Source organism: Oryctolagus cuniculus, chromosome 15 (assembly GCF_964237555.1).
Source record: "Oryctolagus cuniculus chromosome 15, mOryCun1.1, whole genome shotgun sequence".
NCBI lineage: Eukaryota > Metazoa > Chordata > Mammalia > Lagomorpha > Leporidae > Oryctolagus > Oryctolagus cuniculus.
This window is the reverse complement of record NC_091446.1, coordinates 40,986,191-41,004,495: the sequence shown is the minus strand read 5'-3', so window position 1 is coordinate 41,004,495 and position 18,305 is coordinate 40,986,191. Positions and strand designations below refer to the sequence as shown.

Here is an 18,305-nt window from a genome sequence, read left to right as displayed (position 1 = left end):
GGAAAAAGGGCTGACAGCTGTCTGTGGAGAAATTGGTCAAGATGAGAAAAAGCACTAACTCTTGGAAGTGTTGCTCAGGAACCACAACCAATTGCTCTATCAAGAGTTGTTCATTCTTCAATGCAATTTGGCTCAGTTTTGTTCTAAAATGAATAGACAACTGACTATGATCAATTAATTAATAAGCTAGTTTATCAATAAAATTAATAATCATATTCATTTTTCGTATAAAATAGGATAGGGAGAATCAGGAAGGAAAGGAACTAAGAGGAAACAAGGACAATTCAGGACATGAATGAAAAGGTCAAGAAAAAATATCATTAATATTCAGAGAGATCAAAGATAACACACAAACTAAGAACCAAAAATTATTTGAAAGATACATCAGCTGGATAGGACTGGTTGCCTTCTGTTATTGAGGAGGGTCTTCACTTTATCCTGGCTTTTTCTGATAGTTTTACCTCTGGAAAGTTTCAAATTTGTCTAAGATCTTCCACCTACTTTTTAACTATTGAAGTCTTAATCTTAAGTCTTAAAGTTTTAGCTTACAGTAAGCTCTTTGAATTTTTTCCCACCTTCCCAATAACATGAGTGTGGACCCAGCTTGTTCACAAAGCCTGCCTGGCTCAGAAGAAGCTGATGTTAAAGACTCTACACCAAAGCCCATTATGCCTGGACCTGCCTAAAACCATCCAACCTTGCAAATGCCATCTACTGAGATGTCCCACACAGGCACAGCCTCTCCCCTTCATTCCTGCATGGATCTGCTCGTGCAGGACAGCCCTGATTCTTCCAGTAGCCCCAGAGGAAAAGCACCCATTTCTGCAGAGAGGAGAGAGAAAGTGAAGAAGCAGAAAGTCAGAACCGTGCTCTCCTATACCCAGCTGTGTGTCCTCAGTGACAGATTTCAGACGCATATATACCTCAGCCTCCAGCAGACGCAAACACTTTCCAACATCCTGAATCTTAGCCACAAACAGGTTGGAACCTTGTTCCAGAACCAAAGAATGCAATACAAGTGATGGCAGAGAAACAACTGGCCAAAAACTATCAGCCGTGTGACTCAGGAGGGCTCAGCCCTTGCAGAATACCCAGGCTGCTGCTCTTCTTACCACCAAGGATGCCTGGTGAACACATCTGGAAACCTTCCCCTGTGGAGCATCCAGACCTGGAGCAGTCAGTCTTGGAGCAGCCACTGTGGGACAATCAGACCTGCTAGCCCTGAGCCTGGAACAATCCCTTCTTTGACTGCAGAGAGGATGTTCTACAGCCCTGTATGTAGTCCCAGCAGAATTTTCCTGCCAGTTACTTGCAGGGTGTCATGAAAACTTCTGGGGAAAGCAAGAACATTGTACAGCCAACCACCAAGCATTTCAATGTCCCACAAACCACAGATTTGCTCCTACATTATTCTGTGAATGTGCAGACTGAAGATGGGTATATTATTCAACTTCAGCCTGGGTACGCTGGTTGGCTACACTGCTTGCTTTCTCTTGAGACTATCGCTGTTTCTGACCTATTTGTGGATCTCTGCTTTCATGATCTGGTTCTCATTATGTCTCTTAGGTCAGTTGGGAGATGAGGTATGATTGGAGTCATACAAAGCCAGTTCAATAACCTTGGCTGCTACAGATGGCAAGATATCTCTGGGTATGCATGAGTAGATACAATTCTAGTTTGGAGAGCTTTAGGATCTAGAATCTAGCCTTAGGAGCAGGAAGTAAAGATATATAATGAAAAATTATTTTCTCAGATTTGGGAGGCTTGACTTCATTGAAGGCCTCAATTGTTCAAATTCAACTATAGTTTGCTTTATTAATTTCCTCTGGTCTCTGGTTCTGTGTTTTACTACAAACTTTAATTTGTTAGTTAGCTCATTACTCCAATATTTGTAGAAAGATGTTTTGTATTTGGATGCATCATGATAATAACTACCAATTTGGCTGCCTTAATAACGAATAAATAAAATAACCAATTGAACTTTAAAAGAAAGAAAAGAAGAGAGACAAAGAAAGAAAGATGCATCTAGAAACTTAAAAAATGCTTGAAATTAAAGATAAAATAGTGTAAGCTTAAAATGTAATAGGATTGGAAGTTAAGGCAAAGAAATATCCCACAAAATAAACAAAAACATAAATATATAGAGTATTAAGAATGCGAAAATTAGTTAATTAATTCAGGATGTCCAATATTTAATCAATAGTAGTTCAAGAAACAAAGAAAACAAAGTGAAATAAATGATAAACACCCTAAAAACATACCCAAAATATGTTTTACTAAAATTAATGGAAAACCCCACAACCTCCATGTCATGCCATTCAAAAAAATTGATTTCAGATCTATTATCCAAAAACTAGCAGCAAAAAAGAGCAAAAAAAAGTAAGCTTTAAGAATATAATATCTCATGATTTTGAGGAAGGGAAAGAATTCTAAAATAGAGCTCGAAAAGCTCCAGCAAAAAATGAGAACATTTGCATTTCTCTACATTAAAATTAATAGCTTATGTCTATAAAAGACATTATTAGGAGTTAAAAAAGCAAGACAAGAGGGAAAGACTATGCTTGCAACCTATAGAACCAACAAAGGTTCTTAACAAGAATGTAAAAGGACCGCTACTAATCAGTATGAAAAAGAGGCAATCCAACAAAAAAGATCTTAGGCAATTCATGGAAAAGAAAAATCTAATGGCTAGAGAATATACAAAAAGATGCCCAGCCTTATGTATAATCAGAAAAATACAAATGAAATGTATGATGAGAGAACCAGGAACACCGATGTAAACTATGGGCTTTAACTAACAGTACTATATCATTGTTGGTTCATCAATTGTAACACATGTTCCATTCCAACGTAAGACAGTAATAGTGGAGGAACTGGGCAGGTGGTTGGGGGCCAAAAAGAGAGTGTAGGAGAACTCTCCAACTTTCCTTTCTGTTCAATTTTTCTGTAAACTTAGAAACTGTTCTAAGAAATAGCTTTATTTCTGTTAACTAATCGTGTGCACACACACACACAAAATCAGGTCTCTAAACACAAACACCAAATTGATTTTTAAGATTTTAAAATATTATCAATATCAAGTGTTGTGCTCGCTTCGGCAGCACATATACTAAAATTGGAACGATACAGAGAAGATTAGCATGGCCCCTGCGCAAGGATGACACGCAAATTCGTGAAGCGTTCCATATTTTTACTGGTTTAATTCTGTAATTAATACACAGTTATTCTTAAGTGTTGAAATTTAACTGAAATGTGATCCCTGTTAAACATAAGAGTGGGAATAAGAGAGGGAAGAGATGTACAATTTGGGACATGCTCAGGCTGACTTGCCCCAAATGGTAGAGTTAGAAATATACCAGGGGACTCCAATTCAATCCCATCAAGGTGGCATGTACCAATGCCATCTCACTACTCCAAGTGATCAATTTCAGTTCACAATTGATCATAATGAAAGGACTAAGAGTCAAAGGGAGCACATAAACAAGTCTAGTACCTGCTAACACTAACCGATAGAATAAATAAAGGGGAGAGTGATCCAACATGGGAAGCGAGATGCTCAGCAGACTCATAGAATGGCGGATGTCCTAAACAGCACTCTGGCCTCAGAATCAGTCCTAAAGGCATTCCGATCTGGCTGAAAAGCCCATGAGAGTATTTCAGGCATGGAAAGCCAAGACACTCTGGCAAAAAAAAAAAAAAAAAAAAAAAACACCTAAATGAAAGATCTCTGTGAGTGAGATCCCAGTGAAAAGAACAGGTCTTCAAAGAAGGAGGTACCTTTCTCTGAAGGGAGGAGAGAACCTCCACTTTGACTATGACCTTGTCTAAACAAGATAAGAGTTGGAGAACTCAGAGGGCTTCCATAGCCTTGGAAACTCATGACTGGAGCATGGGGAGATTACTGATGCCATAAACAAGAGTGTCAATTTGTAAAGTCAACAACAGGAGTCACTGTGCACTTACTCCTCATGTAGGATCTCTGTCCTTAGCGTGCTGTACATTGAGACTTAATGCTATAACGAGTACTCAAACAGTATATTTCACTTTGTGTTTCTATGGGGGTGCAAACTGTTGAAAGCTTTACTTAATGTATAATAAACTGATCTTCTGTAAAAAAAAAAAAAAAAAAAAAAAAAAAAAAAAAAAAAAAAGAAGGAGAAATTATCAATTCCCAACTTGACTCTCACTGGGATTAAACATGACAATAGGTCTAATCTGATTTCATCATCATTTAAAAAATCATCTATTATTTTTCACTTTATGTTTCTGTGTGGGAGCAAACTGTTTTAATCTTTACTTAATGTATGCTAAACTGATCTTCTGTAGATAAAGAGAATCGAAAATGAATCTTGATGTGAATGAAAGGGGAGCGGGAGTGGGAGAGGGGAGGGTTGCGGGTGGGAGGGACATTATGGGGAGGAAGCCATTGTAATCCATAAGCTGTACTTTGGAAATTTATATTCATTAAATAAAAGTTAAAAAAAATATCAAGTGTTGGCAAGGAAGGGGACCAATAAGAATTCTTATACGCTGTAGGTGGGAGTGAAAATCGGCACGATTAATTTGGAAAACTGCTCAGCAATATCTAAAATATCTAAAGAAAGGTGTCCTGCAACACCTCTCCTAAGTGCATGCATACACAAATGCACCACAACACATGGATGAAGGTGTTCGTGCAGGCAACCCCTGGAAAAACCCGAACTGGAAAAACCCAAATGTCTATCAACATCAGTAATTCATTTTTTAAAGATTTGTTGATGGATTGATAGATTTAAATGCCAGAGCAACAGAGAGAGATCGTTCATCCACTGGCTCACTCCCCAAATGCTCACAACAGCCAGGGTTGGGACAGGCCAAAACCAGGATCCAGAATTCCATTTGCATCTCCCACATGGTTGGCAGGGCCCCCTCACTAACTGCCTTCCCTAGTGCGTTAGCAGGAAGCTGAATCATAAGTCGTGTAGCCAGGACAAAAATAGGTGACATTCGTAGCATCTTAAAGTGCTGCACCACAACCCTGGCCCCAGTACTAATAATTCAAACAAGCACTATTTTATAATAGGAAAATGGGGGCACACAGAAGTGAACCTCTCACCTACGGTCACACAAATGCTTAAACTCTGCCTAGAGGGCCTAGTCCAGAGTCCCTTCAAACTCCGTTTGATGCTGGGATTCAGATAGAGCAAATTTATCTGCTACAGTACCTCAATGCCTCATAGAAAAGCCATGTGACATAAGACTAGCTAACATCTTCAATAGCATTCTTACAAATAGGTACAGTGACACATTCTCAAGGGCTTTTTAGATCAGAATATTGATGTAAAGTTGAGTAGAAGGCAGCACTACTAAGCTACATGACTCCATGCTTAAAATTCTCTAATGGTTTCTTCATTGCTCCAAAAAGACCACACAACCTCCTTATCACCCACAATGCCTTGAATAATCTGAACTCCCTTCAAAAGCTTCAAACATAACTTCTCACCACTCTTGGTCACGGTGGACCAGCTTCCCAGCTTTCCTTTCTGTTCTCAGAACATGTTAAACTCATTCATGCCGCAGGCCTTTGTACTTGCTCTTTCCTGCATGGAATGCTCTTCCTCGGTTTTCACACTGCCCGCTCCTTCATCACTCAGACCTCAGCTTGGAGAGCAGGCATCTCACATTGCACTCACATCTCATATCAGAAAGCCTGGATTGGGGTCCCATTTCTGCTTCCAATTACAGCTTCCTGCTAATGTGCACCCTGAGAGGCAGCTCAAGCAGGTGGGTCCCTGCCACCCACATAGGAGACCTGGACTGAGTTCTTGGATCCTGGCTTCAGCCTGGCCCAGCCTTAGCTGTACAGTAGGTATTTAGGGAGTGAACCAGCAGATAAGGGTCTCTCTCTCAAATAAATAATTTTCTAAAAGTCTAATCTCAAATGTCTCCTTCTAAGGACTCTTCCCCCTACCCACTCTATTAAATTAGGTTGTTTTATTTCCTTTATAGCACATTTACCACTCTTTGAAGTTGTCCCACTTATTAATTTGTTCAATTATTTTCATCTTCAGTACAAAGTATAAGTTGCATGAGGCAGGAACTCTTGTTCATCTTATTTGCTGCTGAATTCTCCTATATGTATGCCTAACACATGAAAGGGTTCCCATTAAATGTTTTATTTTTGTTTAAAGATGTATTTGTTTATTTAAGGGCAGAGCAACAGAGAGGGAGATGGGGGGGCAGGGGAGAGAGAGAGAGAAAGACCTTCCATGCATTAGTTCACTCTCCAAATGTCTACAACAGCCAGGGCTGAGCCAAGAAGCCAGGAGCCACAAATTCCATCTGCGTCTCCTATGTGAGTGACAGGGACCCAAGCACATGGGCCATCTTCTGCTGCCTTTGCAGACACATAGCTGAAAACTGGATCAGAGGCAGAGCATCCAGACTCAAATTAACACTTTAAGCTGGCGCCGCGGCTCACTAGGCTAATCCTCCGCCTAGCGGCGCCGGCACACCGGGTTCTAGTCCTGGTTGGGGCGCCGGATTCTGTCCCGGTTGCCCCTCTTCCAGGCCAGCTCTCTGCTGTGGCCAGGGAGTGCAGTGGAGGATGGCCCAGGTGCTTGGGCCCTGCACCCCATGGGAGACCAGGGAAAGCACCTGGCTCCTGGCTCCTGCCATCGGATCAGCGCGGTGCGCCGGCCGCAGCGCGCCGGCCGCGGCGGCCATTGGAGGGTGAACCAACGGCAAAGGAAGACCTTTCTCTCTGTCTCTCTCTCTCACTGTCCACTCTGCCTGTCAAAAAAAAAAATTAACACTTTAGTGGGATGCTGGTGTTGCAAGCAGTGGCTCAACACACTGAACCACCATGCCAGTCCCAATAAATGTTATTGACACTGAGACATGAGTGGAAGACAACTTGGATCCTTGCCATGTTGCTTTTAAGTAATCATGCTTGGTTGTTCACAACTGCCCAGATTCACAACTGCCTAAAATGCCCACATTAGTTAGAGGGGAGCAAGGCAGTACACAGCTCAATGACCACTTGATCCTGGAATTCAGGCAAAAGTGACACCCACAAAGAGAGTAGTGGGACAACTGAGAATGAGATCCTGCATGCACTCACCCTGCCTAGGAGTTGACAGGATTTCCAAGCTCACAGTGGAGAGCTATCAGAAATGGGCCAAGCGCCTTTAAAGGCCTTTAGGATTATAGAAGAAAATAAACATTAGTCATCCACTTGGCTGCACATGTGCACAATGCTCTTGGCATTGTTAAAGTCAATAACTCTTCCATAAGGAGCATGCATTTAAGTTTCCAGCTGCCAAGTCATATTGGTCGTCACAGATAGAAAGCACATGACTCATAAATATTAATTTGGTAGAGGATCGGGATCTCTCCCCAGATTCACATCAGTGAGAACTGCATCAGTCCAAAGAAGCCTGCAGTCTGTTTTCTCTCCTCTCTTCATCAAAAATTGAAAAGAAAAGGAGTGACAGTGATCAAGAAAGCCTTTAGGAAATGTGTGCTCTGCCCCCAATCAAATCTGCAATCTGAGGTCAGGATTGGGGGCGAGGGGGCTTTCTATTTGGTAATAAGAACCTTGTCAAAACAGACAAGCATTTAGTTCATGTCTCTCCAGCAATTATTTTTGAAATAGCCTCACATCATTAAAGACAAGAAGCATTAAAGAAAACAAAGCAACACTCTTGGCATAACAAATCTTATTAAATTATAAATATTTACCCAAAAGACTGATTTCTCGTGTAGCCTTTTCTTTTTTGCCTTGTTTTCCTTTTACATTAAATATGCTTTACCAATGTGGTACATTCTGCATAAGCATCATTATGTAAACAGCCTTGTTTATTTGAAAAAGATGAAAAAATAAGGTGGTGATTCACTTTGGCAAAGAAAAAACCAAATCTCACAATTAATGTAATGCCATTTATTCCATAGTTATTATTCCAGTTCCAGTTAGAATCATGCAAGGTCCCTGTAAAAGTCAAGTAGCCTGCCCAAGGCCTCATTCTTACTGACCTTTCCTGGGCAGCCACACAGCGTGATGAAGCAGATGAAATACAAAGTGGTTTCACACCATGAGGGTAGAGAGAGAAGGGTAGGTCCAGAAAGAGCATAGGCCAGGTGGACTTCCAGAAGTGCCTACCGAGACATAGACAAATGAATTACAGGCAGCGACCTGAAGAGGAACAAGGAGCCAGGTAGGTCAACAGAAGCAGGCATGTGCAGAATGCTGGGGTTCCTCAACTTACATGGAGCTACATCCCAGCAAACTCATTGTAAGTTGAAGATACTGTAAGTCAAAAACATACAGCACACCTAACCTGTTGAACATCATAGCTCAGGTTAGCCTACCTTAAATATGCTCAGAACATTTACATTAGCCTACAGTTGGGCAAACACATGTGTATTTAAAAAAAATTATTTATTTGATAGGCACAGTGATGGACAAAGAGAGGGAGAGACAGAGAAAGCTCTTCCATTCACTGGTTCATTCCCAAGATGGCTGCAACGGCCACAGCTGAGCTAATCCGAAGCCATTTGGGCCTTCTTGCCCTGCTTTCCAAGGCCATAGTCAAGAGCTGGATTGGAAGAAGAGCAGCCAGGACACAAACTGGTGCCCATGCGGGATACCTGCACCACAGGCAGAGGCTTAGCCCACTACGCTACAGCACTGGCCCCTAACACAAGTCTACTTTATGAAAAAAAAAAAGTGTTGAATATCTCACATACACACAGAGGTAAGTGTAAGGTAGACATGATGGAACATGAAAACAAACAAACAAACAAACAAAAAAAACCACAATGCCCCCAAAGCACCAGTCACACGGTAGGCCACACAGGACACTGTGGGATATCTGCTCTTTGCCCTCCTGATTGCTGCTGCTGACTGGGACAGCTGCCCAGTACCAAGAGAGAGCATTGTACTGCATATTGCTAGCCTGGGAAAAGGTCAAAATTCAAAGTTTAAGGTGGGGTTTCTACTGGTTGAGTACTGCTTCCATGCTGTCATAGGTTGAAATTGTATTTTAAGTCAGGACTGTCTGAAATTGGAGAAGACAAGTCCACAATGAGAATAGGAACAGACTGAGAGATGCCTGCAGCTGAGCTTGCAATGATCCCCATACAATCTGGGCCACCAGATGGGACCACAGTGATGGAGAGGAACAGGATGTGGAGGAGACGAGGCTGTGTGCCTGAAAGCTGGAGGCCTGGGAAGAAGGTGAGACAAAGCAAAGACCCGAAGCCATCAACTGCTTCTCCTTTGCAAAGTGTGAGAAAACTGAGCACAGGAATTCATGCTGAGGGGAGACTAAAAGCGATGCCTTGTTCATGGTTGAGAAATAGAGGGGGCCGTTATCGTGGCACAGCCGGTTAAGCCAGTGCCTGCATCCCACATGGGCACCACTGCCAATCCAGCTGTCTACTAATGCGCGTGGGAAAACAGCAGAAGGTGGCCCAGGAACTTGGGCCCCGGCCACCCATGTGGAAGACCAGGATGGAGTTCACTCCTGGCTTTGGCCTGGCCCAGCCCTGACCATTGCAGTCATTTGAGGAGTAAAACAGAGGATGGATGACCTTTACTCTCCGCCCCAACTTCTCCCCACCCCCCATCTCTCCATAACTCTGACTTTCAAATAAATAATCTGAAAGAAAGAGAGAGAGAGAGAGAGAGAGAAGGAGGGAGGAGGGAGGAAGGGAGAGAGGGAGGAAGGGAAATGGAGCTACCCTTGTGCCTCACCAATACACAATTTGTCCTCCATCTCTATCCCAAAATAGTCAATTAAATTTTACCACTCTTTCCCTACCTGCACAAAACCAGCACGTATCCCCACAGTTCAAGTTCAGGCAGGCAGCTCCAACAGTCTTGTCCTTTTGCTTAAAATTCCTGGCTCTAAAATTATGCAGCCGGAATCCTCATGTCAGAACAAAACACCACAAAACAAAAAAAAGGTTCCCACTAAAGGTCACTGATCATTTATTAAAATAGTCAATCATGTGTAAAGAGTCCTTTAACCCTTAACTATGCCTTATCTTATCACCTGTCCCTTGGCTCACCAAGCCCTCTAACCCTAAACATCAAATGTAATTTCTAATCTACCCTTTGAGCCTGTGCAAGATCAAATGCAGTAGATGAAAAAAATAAAAGAATAAGTTATATTATTGTAAACATGCCATCACCCTATTTTCTTTTTTATAGGAAAATCTCATTTTATTTTTTTTCAGGAAGCTTTTATTTAATGAATACAAATTTCATAGGTACAGCTTCCCCCCATACCCACTCTCCTACCCCCACTCGCATCCCACCTCCTACTCCCTCTCCCATCCCATTCTTCATTAAGGTTCATTTTTAATTAACTTTATATATAGAAGGCTAACTTTGTACTAAGTAATGATTTCAACAGTTTGCACCCACACAGACACACAAAGTATAAAATACTGTTTGAAAACAAGTTTTACATTTGATTCTCATAGTATAACTCATTAAGGACAGAGGTCCTACATGGGGAGTAAGTGCACAGTGACTCCTTGTGGGGAGCAACTCGGACTATACTGTTACTGGAATTAAGACTTATTCTATGCATCTGCTCTCCCACAATATGGCGCTGGGAGAGAAGAAAGAGGCTTCTACACAGCTGCCTCCAGTTCAACCAAGGAACTGTAGGACCTGCTCCTGGTTGGAGGAGAGCAGCGTACTCGGCGTGTGGGCAGCCGAGTTGGGATTGGCGGAGGAGGACTATAAAGGAGGAGAGAGACGGCATGCACCAGGAACATCTAAGGGGAACATCTGAGGGAACACCTGTGCAGCCCCCGAGAGAGCCGGCCGGCGGTGTGCCGCTCCCCTGCGGAAGTGGGGAAAGTGGCCAGGGGGAACCGCCCTTCCACGGAGGTGGAAGGGACAGTAGCCAACCCGGGAAGAACCAGCAGCAAACCCGGGGAGGGCCGAGCAGACGAAAGAACAGCGCAGGGTCCTGTGTCGTTCCTCCACGAAGAGGGGGAGCGACATAATGGTGCCGTGACTCGGATATGGAGCCTAGGCAGGGCTTGGTGTCGTTCCTCCACGAAGAGGGGGAGCGACATAATGGTGCCGTGACTCGGATAGGAAACCTAGGACGGATAGCAAACTTAGGAGGGAAGAAACGGGAAGAACTGGGAAAATATCGGAGAGAGAGACTAGCAAACAGCCTAGGAAAATACCGGAGAGAGAGACTAGCAAAGAGCCTAGGTGCCGGAAGAAGCTATTGAAAGCCTAGGCATAGACTCGGATATGGACTGTGGGAAAGAAGTTAGGATTGAAAGCGAAAGTGAAAGCTTTCATAGACTCGGATGCGGACTATGGCGGGGAAGCTAGGAGATTGAAAGCGAAAGTGAAACCTGGAGGAGGCTTGGACTCGGATATGGACTGTGGGAAAGAAGTTAGGATTTAAAGTGAAAGCAAGAAGAAACTTAGACTTGGATACGGACTGTGGGGAGAAGCCAGGAGAAATGAGAGGAATATTGTTGGAAGAAAACTTAAGGAAACATACCGGGTAGAGAAAAATGTTAGGGAGGATGAAGCCACGAGTGCAGGCCAAGGCGGAGACATAAGCCACCTTGGAATTCTTCAAGTCACCCCGGGGAGCAAGAGGCGAAGATCTGGAACCAGAGGCAGAGACGTGGGCCGCCAGGTTGAAATTCGCCAGGTTAGTCCGGGGAACTTGGACTGAATGCCGGTGGTGGCGGAAACATTCGCGGAAGCCGCCGCGTGCAGAGAGAGCACGGGGCGTGAATAGATAGGGAACACAGGGCTGGCGCGAGGCCATGGTGCGGGCGCGAAGTGCGTGGAGACCGCGGAGTGTGCGCGCGAAGCCGAGCCGCGCAGATGAGAGAAGCGCGGGCTGAAGCGGCGCAAAGCCGGGAACCCGCCGCGGGGCGGGCGCCGGCGGGGCGAGGCGCCGGGAAGCCGCGCAGAGCTGTGAAGCCGCCACGGGGCGAGGTGCCGAGAAGCAGCCTCGGGCGGGCGCCGGGAAGCTGCGGGGATAAGAGAAACAGAAGTTTTAGAAGTAAAGTGAGAGAAATAGGAATGCTGGAAGATAGAAGTGGAATGGGAGAAATAGGAATGCCCGGAGATAGAGAAATAGAGAAATAGAAAGGCCTCCCCTCAACATGGCAATAAGAAAGCTTGGATTCGGTCTGCCTGATTAAGTGAGGCGATGAGCACCTGCGGCGGCTAGCAGCTTATGCGCCGCAGGTCACCGAAGACAGGCACGAATTAACATCAGTAAGGCCTCCCCACAATACAATTAGGAGGCTTGGATTCGGTCTGTCTGATTAGGCGATAAGCACCAGCAGGCAGCTCGACCAGAGTATGAGCTGCAGGTCACCGAAGATAGGCACGAACCAACACTAATAAGTCTCCCCCACAATACGGCAATGAGAAGGCTTGGATTCGGTCTGCCTGATTGTTAGGGCTTGTAAGCCCCTGCAGGCAGAGCAGAGCATGCACTGCAGGGCACCGAACACAGGCACGCATCAGCACCTAAAAACCTCCTCACAACATGGCGAAGAGAGGACCCGGATTCGGTTTGCCTGATTGATAGGACTTGTAAGAACCTGTGGCAACTCTAGCAAGCAGAGCAGAGTGTGTGCCGCGGGACACCGAAGACAGGCGCGTATCAACGCCAAAAAAAAATAAAAAGAAAGGGGGATCTGTGGGGAGCAACTCGGACTATACTGTTACTGGAATTAAGACTTATTCTATGCATCTGCTCTCCCACTGTGGGGAGCAACTCGGACTATATTGTTACTGGAATTAAGACTTATTCTATGCATCTGCTCTCCCACAATATGGCGCTGGGAGAGAAGAAACAGGCTTCTACACAGCTGCCTCCAGTTCAACCAAGGAACTGTAGGACCTGCTCCTGGTTGGAGGAGAGCAGCGTACTCGGCGTGTGGGCAGCCGAGTTGGGATTGGTGGAGGAGGACTATAAAGGAGGAGAGAGACGGCATGCACCAGGAACATCTAAGGGGAACATCTGAGGGAACACCTGTGCAGCCCCCGAGAGAGCCGGCCGGCGGTGTGCCGCTCCCCTGCGGAAGTGGGGAAAGTGGCCAGGGGGAACCGCCCTTCCACGGAGGTGGAAGGGACAGTAGCCAACCCGGGAAGAACCAGCAGCAAACCCGGGGAGGGCCGAGCAGACGAAAGAACAGCGCAGGGTCCTGTGTCGTTCCTCCACGAAGAGGGGGAGCGACATAATGGTGCCGTGACTCGGATATGGAGCCTAGGCAGGGCTTGGTGTCGTTCCTCCACGAAGAGGGGGAGCGACACTCCTGTTGTTGATTTAACAATTAACACTCTTATTTATGGCATCAGTGATCACCCGAGGCTTTTGACATGAGCTGCCAAGGCTCATCATCCTATTTTCACATTGGCTGTATGAGAAGATGTCTTTCAACTTTTTCTAAATTGGTTTATATATATAGAATCTATATATGGTCACTCAGTCAGCTAAGAAGACTTTGGAAAATCACAGAATATACAGCCTGACAAAATGAGGGGAAAAGTACCCTTCCCTTGCAGTTGTAATTAATAAAAAAATTAATATCTTGGTAAGTAAATAAATCCAAAAAGGAGATTCCTTTGTGCTAAATATTAAGATGGCAAAGGGAGATGGACAAGGGCCGTGGCCAGGCGTGTTCTGGGACACGATCACAATGTGTCTGTAGTCATGTCTCTACAAGGAATCCCGGTTTTGTTTCACTGGACAAAGGAACGTGTGGCAGCTGGACCCCATGCCCTGCAGCGTGTGAGAATGGCCTCGGCGTGCAGAATGTGGCGTGCTGGCGTAAGCCCTGAGTCGAGAAGGTGAGGACCCGCATGAAAGCTGAACAACCGCAGGCTAACAGGAGTTGCTGTTGACCTCTGAGTTGATGGAGTTCAGTTCTGCTTTTCAAACATTTTTCATCAAACATGTTCTATATGCTTATGTAGAAAAAGGAGAAAATAGAGCAAAAAAGGCAATCATAAAAATCATCTGCAGCTTGCCACTCAGTTAGCCACTATTTTCATCTGGAATGTTTTTTTTTTTCTATACTTAGAGATCTACGTAAATACATTGTTTTAAAAACAAAAGTGTGACTTCATACCTATCACCATGGCTGCTCCAAAAGAAAATAAGAAATGCTGGAGAGGATGAGGGGAAATCGGAACCCTGGGCACTGAGGACAGTCGTGAAAAATGGGGCAGACCCTGGGAAACAGGACGGTAGTTCCTCAAAATATTAAAAACAGGGGCAAGCATTAGGTACAGAGGCTAAGATGCTGCTTGAGATGCCCACACCCCATATCAGCTGCCTGGGTTCTAGTCCAGGTTCCACTTCTGACTCCAGCTTCCTGCTGGTGTGCACCCTGAGAGGCAGTAGATGATGGCTTAAAGGAGTCGAGTCCCTGTCATGTACGTTGGAGACCAACATTGAATCCCAGGCTCCTAATTTTGGCCTTGCCCAGTCCCAGCTGTTTCAGGCATTTGGGGAGTGAATCAGTGGATGTGGGCTCTCTCTCTCTCTCTCTCTCTCTCTCTCAAATAAATAAGTAATTAAGTAATTTTTAAATACTAAAAATAGAATTACCATAGTATTCAGCAATGCTGCTCCAGGAAATAATTAAAAGCAGGACTCAAACAGATATTTGTGCATAGCCTTATTCACAACAGCCAAAAAGTAGAAACAACTCAAGTACCCACTAATGCATGAATGGGTAAATAATGTGCAGTATCTATCTATCTATCCACACACACACACACACACACACACACCATGGACTATTAATTCAGCTCTAAAAAGGAAGAGAATTCTAACACATACCACAAAATGAATGCAGTCTGAAGACATCATGCTAAGTGAAAAAAAAAAAAAGAAAAAAAAGCAGCTATTCACAAATGGACAGACATTACCTAACTGCAGTTCTGTCAGGCACCCAGAGTAATCAAATGTATAGAGACAGAAAGTTGCATGGCGGTTGTCAGGGTAGGAGGAGGAGTATTGGGTTAGTGTTTAATGAGTGCAGAATTTCAGTTGGAGAGGATGAGAAGGTTCTGGGGATGAATACTGATAATGGATGTACTATCTGAATGCTCCTGGGACATAATAAGAACTAGATATTTGGCACACAGATCCTAAAAGCCCTGGAAATTTTAAGAAAATCTAAAGACTTTGGAAATGGTAAGCATCTTTTGCATGCTAATGAGATGACTGGTGACTGGGGCTTCTGGGTAGCAAGAGGCAGGCCTGTTGCCAGAAAAAGCAGCCATGTGATTAAGACTTGGAATTCTCAGCCCCACCCCTATCCTCAGGGAGGGGAGAGGGCCTGAGATTGACTTAATCACCAATGGCAAATGATTCAATCAACAATGCTTAAATAATGAAACCTCCATGAAAACTTAAAGGATGGGGTCCAGAGAGCTTCCAGGCTGGTGGAGGGGGATGCAGGCAAGTGCCAGGAGGGTGGTCCAACCTCAGACAAGGAGAAGCTTCTGTCCACAGGACTGCTCCCTCCTCTCCCTAGGTAACTTCAGCTGCCTCTGCCTTTGTGCTCTTTAGTATGTTCTTTGTATGGTCATAAAGGGGACCCCTAGTCAGGAAACTGATTGCTTGAGTTCTCTGAGCTGTCTGAGCAAATGTTCACACTCAACAGGGGCATTGGAACCTCTTTTAACAGCCAATCAGGTCAAAGTATAGGAAACAGCCTGGACTTGCCATGCACCTCTGAGATGGGAGCATTCTTGTAGAACCCGCTATCTCCAAGGGCATAGTGTCAGGATGGCCTTAAACTGTAGGATGCACACCTATTCCATGTCCACAGAGAATTGGAGAATTGCTTGGTGTGGAAAACCCCACACACCTGGTGTCATAAGTGAACTACCAGGAATAGCCTAGACAGAAAAACACTTTTCTTTCCTTATTCAGTACTTAATGCCACAAAATTGTACATTTTTTTTAAAAAAAATCTATTTGAAAATTGGAGTTACACAGAGAAAGATTTGTCATCCGCTGTTCATTCCCCAGATGGCCACAAGGGCTAGGGCTGAGCCAGGCCAGAGCTAAGAGTCAGGAGCTTCATCTGGGTCTCCCACATGGATGGTAGGGGCCAAGCACTTGGGCTGCCTCCTGCTGCTTTCCCCAGGCCATTAGCAGGGAGCTGAATCTGAGGTAGAGCAGCAAAGACACGAACTGGTGCTCAAATAGGATGCCAGCATCGCAGGCAGAAGGTCACCTACTATGCCACAATGTCAGCCCCAGAACTGTACACTTGAAACGGTGACTTGATCAGCATAGCCCTGACTGTTAGTGAACAACTTAATACATTATCCCTCTTAGTAGTTTTTTTGTCTGTTCTACTTAATATGACTGGTTTAATTCTGTAATTAATACACAGTTATTCTTAAGTGTTGAAATTTAACTGAAATGTGATCCCTGTTAAACATAAGAGTGGGAATAAGAGAGGGAAGAGATGTACAATTTGGGACATGCTCAGGCTGACTTGCCCCAAATGGTAGAGTTAGAAACATACCAGGGGACTCCAATTCAATCCCATCAAGGTGGCATGTACCAATGCCATCTCACTACTCCAAGTGATCAATTTCAGTTCACAATTGATCATAATGAAAGGACTGAGAGTCAAAGGGAGCACATAAACAAGTCTAGTACCTGCTGATACTAACCGATAGAATAAATAAAGGGGAGAGTGATCCAACATGGGAAGCGAGATGCTCAGCAGACTCATAGAATGGCGGATGTCCTAATCGGCACTCTGGCCTCAGAATCAGCCCTAAAGGCATTCCGATCTGGCTGAAAAGCCCATGAGAGTATTTCAGGCATGGAAAGCCAAGACACTCTGGCAAAAAAAAAAAAAAAAAAAAAAAAAAAAAAAAAAAAAAAAAAAAAAACACCTAAATGAAAGATCTCTGTGAGTGAGATCCCAGTGGAAAGAACATGTCTTCAAAGAAGGAGGTACCTTTCTCTGAAGGGAGGAGAGAACCTCCACTTTGACTATGACCTTGTCTAAACAAGATAAGAGTCGGAGAACTCAAGGGGCTTCCATAGCCTTGGAAACTCATGACTGGAGCATGGGGAGATTACTGAGGCCATAAACAAGAGTGTCAATTTGTTAAGTCAACAACAGGAGTCACTGTGCACTCTCTCCTCATGTAGGATCTCTGTCAATGTGCTGTACATTGAGATTTAATGCTATAATGAGTACTCAAACAGTATATTTCACTTTGTGTTTCTATGGGGGTGCAAACTGTTGAAAGCTTTACTTAATGTATAATAAACTGATCTTCTGTAAAAAAAAAAAAAAAAAAAAAAAAGAAGAAGAAGAAGAAATTATCAATTCCCAACTTGACTCTCACTGGGATTAAACATGACAATAGGTCTGATCTGATTTCATCATCATTTAAAAAATCATCTATTATTTTTCACTTTATGTTTCTGTGTGGGAGCAAACTGTTGAAATCCTTACTTAATGTATGCTAAACTGATCTTCTGTATATAAAGAGAATCGAAAATGAATCTTGATGTGAATGGAAGGGGAGAGGGAGTGGGAGAGGGGAGGGTTGCGGTTGGGAGGGACGTTATGGGGGGGAAGCCATTGTAATCCATAAGCTGTACTTTGGAAATTTATATTCATTAAATAAAAGTTAAAAAAATAAAAAATGGTAAATTTTGTGTTACTTTTTAAATAATTTTTAAAAAAAACAAAACTGATCATTTGTAATTTTCTTTTTACTTCATATAAATTAAATGTACTTTCATGTAAAAAAATACTATCTTAACCTCTTATGGCTTGCAAAGTATTTCATTGTAAAACCATACCATAATTGATTTCACCAAACTACCAGTTTGCCTCTGACTACTCTCTACCAAAAATAATTTGTATAATTCAATTACATGACATGTCAAGTCATATTATATTCCTGATGGTCCTTCTTTGGACTCATGATAGCCATTCACAGATATTCTGAAAATCTGACATTACAATCAGAGATCATTTCTCCTCACCATTAAAACTATCTAGGAGTAGGTGCTGTAGCACAGCAAGTTGAGCACCTACTTGGGATGACTGTGCCTCATATCTGAGTGCTTGGGATAGAGTCCCCCCTCCAGTTCCAATCCAGCTTCTTGCTGGTATACATCCTGGGAGGCAACAGATGATGACTAGGCTGCTTGAGACTCTACCACCCATGTGGGAGACTTGCTCCTGGCCTTGGCTTGGCCCAGTCCTGGCTATTTTGCCACTTGGAAAGTGAACCAGTGATGGAAGATTGATTGGTC

General features: G+C 43.8%; 1 long non-coding RNA gene, 1 other non-coding gene and 1 pseudogene across 2 annotated transcripts; all 3 read left to right on the top strand.

Annotated features, from left to right (window-relative positions):
• The first annotated feature begins 587 nt into the window (after positions 1-587).
• LOC100343590 (homeobox protein NANOGP8-like) lies at positions 588-4,263 on the top strand (annotated as a pseudogene).
• On the top strand, positions 3,086-3,192 carry LOC127484311 (U6 spliceosomal RNA). Its single transcript, XR_007911180.1, has one exon. It is a non-coding gene; the product is annotated as a U6 spliceosomal RNA (small nuclear RNA).
• A 6,264-nt stretch (positions 4,264-10,527) lies between the features above and the next one.
• Positions 10,528-16,920, top strand: LOC138845347 (uncharacterized). The gene is made up of 2 exons (XR_011382377.1): positions 10,528-12,226; positions 12,355-16,920. It is a non-coding gene; the product is annotated as an uncharacterized lncRNA (long non-coding RNA).
• The last annotated feature ends 1,385 nt before the right edge of the window (positions 16,921-18,305 follow it).